This window comes from Panthera tigris, chromosome F2, assembly GCF_018350195.1.
Source record: "Panthera tigris isolate Pti1 chromosome F2, P.tigris_Pti1_mat1.1, whole genome shotgun sequence".
NCBI classification, from domain to species: domain Eukaryota; kingdom Metazoa; phylum Chordata; class Mammalia; order Carnivora; family Felidae; genus Panthera; species Panthera tigris.
Genome location: NC_056676.1, coordinates 37607457 through 37613893, shown reverse-complemented (window position 1 = coordinate 37613893; position 6437 = coordinate 37607457). Strand labels below are relative to the sequence as shown.

Sequence of the window (6437 nt, the reverse complement as noted above, 5' to 3'; positions counted from 1 at the left end):
TGGAGGGAACTCACAACACCAAATTCTCCCTGAAGACTAGAGGGCTGCAACCTTACATCTGGCACTTCGGTTTTTAAGACCTGCACCTGAGAGACAAATTCCCAAAACATCTAGCTATGAAAACCAATGGGGCTTGTGTCCATGAGACCATAAGGCTATAGCAAACTGAGAAACAGTTCTTAATGGTTCCCAAGGACTTGCCCATCTCAGGGCCCAGCACAGAGACAAGCAACCAAGAAGTGCCCAGACTTTCTGTGAAGGGGCCTATTGGCCGAACTTGTAGCACTGACCTGGGGACAGGCATCTAATTTAACATACATTTTCTAGCATCGACAATCAGACAACAAAAGGAAATCAAAGGCAGTAAAATTAGCAAAGAGGAAGTCAGACTTTCACTTTTTGCAGATGACATGATATTATACATGGAAAACCCGACAGACTCCACCCAAAGTCTGCTAGAACTGATACATGAATTGAGCAAAGTCGCAGGATACAAAATCAATGTATAGAAATCAGTTGCATTCTTATACACTAATAATGAAGCAACAGAAAGACAAATAAAGAAACTGATCCCATTCACAATTGCACCAAGAATCATAAAATACCTAGGAATCAACCTAACCAAAGATGTAAAAGATCTGTATGCTGAAAACTATAGAAAGCTTATGAAGGAAATTGAAGAAGATACAAAGAAATGGAAAAACGTTCCATGCTCATGGATTGGAAGAATAAATATTGTTAAAATGTCAATACTACCCAAAGCTCTCTACACATTCAATGCAATCCCAATCAAAATTGCACCAGCATTCTTCTCGAAGCTAGAACAAGCAATCCTAAAATTCATATGGAACCACAAAAGGCCCCGAATAGCCAAAGTAATTTTGAAGAAGAAGACCAAAGCGGGAGGCATCATAATCCCAGACTTTAGCCTCTACTACAAAGCTGTAATCATCAAGACAGCATGGTATTGGCATAAAAACAGACACATAGACCAATGGAATAGAATAGAGACTCCAGAATTGGACCCACAAAAGTATGGCCAACTAATCTTTGACAAAGCAGGAAAGAATATTCAATGGAAAAAAGACAATCTCTTTAACAAATGGTGCTGGGAGAAGGGGAGAGCAACATGCAGAAGAATGAAACTAGACCACTTTCTTACACTACTCACAAAAACAAACTCAAAATGGATAAAGGACCTGAATGTGAGACAGGAAACCATCAAAACCCTAGAGGAGAAAGCAGAGAAAAACCTCTCTGACCTCAGCCGCAGCAATTTCTTACTTGACACATCTCCAAAGGCAAGGGAATTAAAAGCAAAAATGAACTATTGGGACCTCATGAAGATAAAAAGATTCTGCACTGCAAAGGAAACAATCAACAAAACTAAAAGACAACCAACGGAATGGGAAAGATATTTGCAAATGACATATCGGACAAAGGGCTAGTATCCAAAATCTATAAAGAGCTCACCAAACTCTACACCCAAAAAACAAATAATCCAGTGAAGAAATGGGCAGAAGACATGAATAGACACTTCTCTAAAGACATTCAGATGGCCAACAGGCACATGAAAAGATGCTCAATGTCACTCCTCATCAGGGAAATACAAATCAAAACCACACTGAATTACCCTCTCATGATGGTCAGAGTGGCTAAAATGAACAAATCAGGAGACTATAGATGCTGGTGAGGATGTGGAGAAATGGGAATCCTCTTGCACTGTTGGTGGGAATGCAAATTGGTGCAGCCACTCTGGAAAACAGTGTGGAGGTTCCTCAAAAAATTAAAAATAGATCTACCCTATGATCCAGCAATAGCACTGGTAGGAATTTACCCAAGGATACAGGAGTGCTGACGCATAGGGGCACTTGTACCCCAATGTTTATAGCAGCACTTTCAACAATAGCCAAATTATGGAAAGAGGCTAAATGTCCATCAAATGATGAATGGATAAATAAATTGTGGTTTATATACAGAATGGAATACTACGTGGCAATGAGACAGAATGAAATACGGCCTTTTGTAGCAACATGGATGGAACTGGAGAGTGTTATGCTAAGTGAAATAAGTCATACAGAGAAAGACAGATACCATATATTTTTACTCTTATGTGGATCCTGAGAAACTTAACAGAAGACCACGGGGGAGGGAAAAGTTAGAGAGGGAGAGAGCCAAACCATAAGAGACTCTTAAAAACTGAGAATAAACTGAGGATTGATGGGGGGTGGGAGGGAGGGGAGGGTGGGTGATGGGTATTGAGGAGGGCACCTGTTGGGATGAGCACTGGGTGTTGTATGGAAACCAATTTGACAATAAATTTCATATTAAAAAAATAAATGAAAGTTTGGTAGAATTTACCTGTGGGAAAAAAATAATTTAACATACATTTTGAGGTCCACTGAGGTGCTTTCTGGGTAGAGAGGCTAGTGGGTACCATATTTGCATGCTTTCTGTCTTGCTCCAACTTGCAAGTTTCTCTAGGAGTTTGTACACTCCTAGATGAAAATACAGGGGGTAAGCTTATTAACACTCATCTTGGTGGGGCACCTGGGTGGCTCAGTAGGTTGAGCATCTGACCCTTGATTTCGGCTCAGGTCATGATCTTGTGGTTCATGGGATCGAGCTCCAAGTTGGGTTCCATGCTGACAGTGAGGAACCTGCTTGGGATTCTCTCTCCCTCTCTCTCTCTGCCCCTCCCCTACTCGCAGTCTTATCTCTCTCCCAAAATAAATGAATAAACATTTAAAAAAGGGGTCTTGGTGATAATCTTTTGGATTGGACAACAAAAGAAAAGGTAGCAATAGCAAAAATAAACAAGTGGGACTACAACAAATAAAAGAACTTCTGAATAGCAAAAGAAAGGATCAACAGAATGAGAAGATGACCTGTGGAATTGGAAAAACATATATGCAAACCACATATCTGGTGTGGGGCTAATATCCAAAATACATAAAGAACTCATAAAACTCAATTGAAAAAAATAATTTGATTAAAAAATGAGCAGAGGATCTGAATAGACATTTTTTCAAAGAAGACATACAGATGACCACCAGGTACATGGAATGGTGCTCAACATCACTAATGATCAGGAAAATGCAAATCAAACCACAATGAAATATCACTTCTCACCACTTAGAATGGCTATTCTCGGAAAAGATAAATAACAAGTGTTAGGAAAGATGTGGAAAAAGGGATCTTTCGTATACTGTTGTGGAATTATCGGCATACCTTGGACACATTATGGGTCCCATTCCAGACCATTGCAATAAAGCAAATACTGCAACAAAGCAATGAATTTGTGGTTTCTCAGCATATATACAAGGGATGTTTACACTATGCTGTAGTCTATTGAACGTGCAATAGCATCATGTCTAAAAAAATTATATACATACCTTACTTAAAAAAACACTTTATTACTATAAAATGCTAACCATCATCTGAGTCTTTGGCAAGTCGTATCTTTTTTGCTGGTGGAGTGTCTTGCCTTCATGTGAGTCACTGATGACTGAACAGGTTGCTGCTTGCTGAAGGTCAGGGTGGCTGTGGCAGTTTCTTAAAATAAGACAACACAGTTTACCAAGTGTACTGACTTTCCCTCCCATAAACTATTTCTCTGTAACTATTTGATAGCATTTCACCTGCCGTAGAACTTTTTTCCAAAGTGGAGTCAGTCCTCTCAAACATTGCCATTGTTTTATCAACTAAGTTTGTATAATATTCTAAGTCCTTTGCTATCATTTCAACAATCTTTACAGGATCCTCACCATTAGTATATTCCATTTTAAGAAATCACTTTGTTACAGGTGATTAATAGTACACTTATCATGGCGAGCACTGAGTAATTTGTAGAATTGTTGAATCATTATATTGTATGTCTGAAACTAATATAACACTACATATTAATTATACTTCAGTTAAAAAAAAAAAAAGGATCGGGGCGCCTGGGTGGCTCGGTCGGTTGGGCGTCCGACTTCGGTTCAGGTCATGATCTCATGGTCCGTGGGTTCAAGCCCCGCGTTGGGCTCTGTGCTGACAGCTCAGAGCCTGGAGCCTGTTTCAGATTCTGTGTCTCCCTCTCTCTGTGACCCTCCTCCATTCATGCTCTGTCTCTCTCTGTCTCAAAAATAAATAAACGTTAAAAAAAAAATTAAAAAAAAAAAAGGATCTACTTTCTTTGCTTCTCCATAAGAAAAAGTCCTCATCTGGTAAAGTTTCATCATGAAATTGCAGCAATTCAGTCACATCTTCAGACTCCACTTCTAATTCGAGTTCTCTTGCTATTTCCACATCTGTGGTTACTTCCTCCACTGAAGCCTTGGACCCCTCAATGTCATCCACGAGGGTTGGAATCAACTTCTTCCACACTCCTGTTAATGTTGATATGTGGACCTCTTCCCATGAATCTCAAATGTTCTTAATGGTCTAGAATGGTAAATCCTTTCCAGAAAATTTTCTTTTTTTTCTTTAAAAAAAAATTTTTTTAATGTTTATTTATTTCTGAGACAGAGAGAGACAGAGCATGAGTAGGGGAGGGGCAGAGAGAGAGGGAGACACAGAATCAGAAGCAGGCTCCAGGCTCTGAGCTGGCAGACAGAGCCTGATGCGGGGCTCAAACTCACAAACCGCGGGATCATGACCTGAGTCGACGTCGGTCGCTCAACTGACTGAGCCAGCCAGGCGCCCCCAGAAAATTTTCTTATTTATTTAGAAAGAGAGGGTGCAGGAGAGAGAGAGGGAGAGAGAGAATGAGTGGGGGAGGGGCCTAGAGAGGGGGAGAATCCTAAGCAAGGTTTGAGCTGTCAGTGCAGAGCGCAACTCAAGACTTGAACCCACGAACTGTGAGATCATGACCAGAGCTGAAATCAAGAGTCAGATGCTTAACAGACTGCGCCACCCACACACCCCATCCAGAAGACTTTCAAATTACTTTGCCCAGATTCATCAGAGGAATTGCTATCTAGGGCAGCTATCACCTTTAAAAATGTATTTTTTAAGTAATAAGACTTGTAAGTTGAAATTGCTCCTTGATCCACGGGCTGCGGAGTGGTTGTTGTATTAGCAGTCATGAAAACAACAATGAATCTTGCATCTCTCCATCAGAGCTCTTGGATGATCAGGTGCATTGTCAGGGAGCAGACATATTTTGGAAGAAATCTTTTTTTTCGGAGCAGTAGGTCTCAAGAGTAGGCTTAAAAGATTAAATACACCATGTTGTAAATAGAGGTGCTATCATCTAGGCTTCGTTGTTCCCTTTACAGAGCCCAGGCAGAGTAGATCTAGCATAATTAATTCTTAAGGGCCCTAGGGTTTTCAGAATGGTCAGTGAGCATTGGCTTCAACTTAAAGTCACCAGCTGCATTAGTCCCTAACAAGAGAGTCAGTCCTTCCTTTGAAGCTTTGAAGCCAGGCATTGACCTCTTCCCTACACTAGCTGTGAAAGTCCTTGATGGCATCATCATTTTCCAACAGAAGGCTGCCCCAGGTCCATTGAAAATCTGTTGGTTAGTGTAGCCACCCTCGTTAATGATCTTAGCTAGACCTTCTGGAGAACTTGCTGCAACTACCACATCGACACGTGATGCTTCACCTTGCACTTGATATTATGGAGACAGCCTTTTTCTTTAAACCTCACGAACCAACCTCTGCCAGCTTCAAACTTTTCTTTTGCAGCTTCCTCACCCCTCTCAGTCCTCGTAGAATTGAAGAGAGTTAGGGTCCTGCTCTGGATCAGGCTTTGATTTAAGGTGGTGGCTGGTTTGCTCTTCGAGCCAGACCACTGAAACTTTCCTCATATCAGCAATAAGACCGTTTTGCTTGATCAATTATGTGTTTACTGGAGTGGCACTTTTTACTTTCTTCAAGAGCTTTTCCTTGGCATTCGCAACTTGGCTGCTTGGCGCGAGAGGCCTAGCTTTCAGCCTATCTTGGCTTTTGACAGGTCATGATCTTGCGGTTCACAGGTTTGAGCCCTGCTCTAAGCTGCCAGCACGGAGCCTGGAGCCTGCTTCCATTTCCCTGTCTCCCTCTCTCTCCACCCTGCCCATGCTCACACTATGTCTCTCTCTCTCTCTCAAAAAGAAAATAAATAAAACTAAAAAAATAAAATAATGTGTGACTCTCCCTTTCACTTGAACACTTAGAGGCCATTGCAAGATTATTAAGTGGCCTAATTTCAATATTGTTGTGTCTCTGGGAATAGGGAGGCCAGAGGAGCAGAAGAGAGACAGGGAAACAGCCAGTAAGTGGAGTGATCAGAACACACATCTCATTTCCTAAGTTCTTGGTCATTTTTTTTTTTAATATTTATTTTGAGAGAGAGGGAGAGGGAGGGGCAGAGAGAGAGGAAGACAGAGAATACCAAGCAGGCTCCATGACTAACAGAGAGTCTGATGCGGGGCTTTCAATCTCATGACTGTCAGATCATGACCTGAGCC

General features: G+C 41.3%; 1 pseudogene; it reads right to left on the bottom strand.

The window, feature by feature from the left end:
• Positions 1-3429: 3429 nt before the first annotated feature.
• LOC122234895 lies at positions 3430-5935 on the bottom strand (annotated as a pseudogene).
• Positions 5936-6437: the final 502 nt, after the last annotated feature.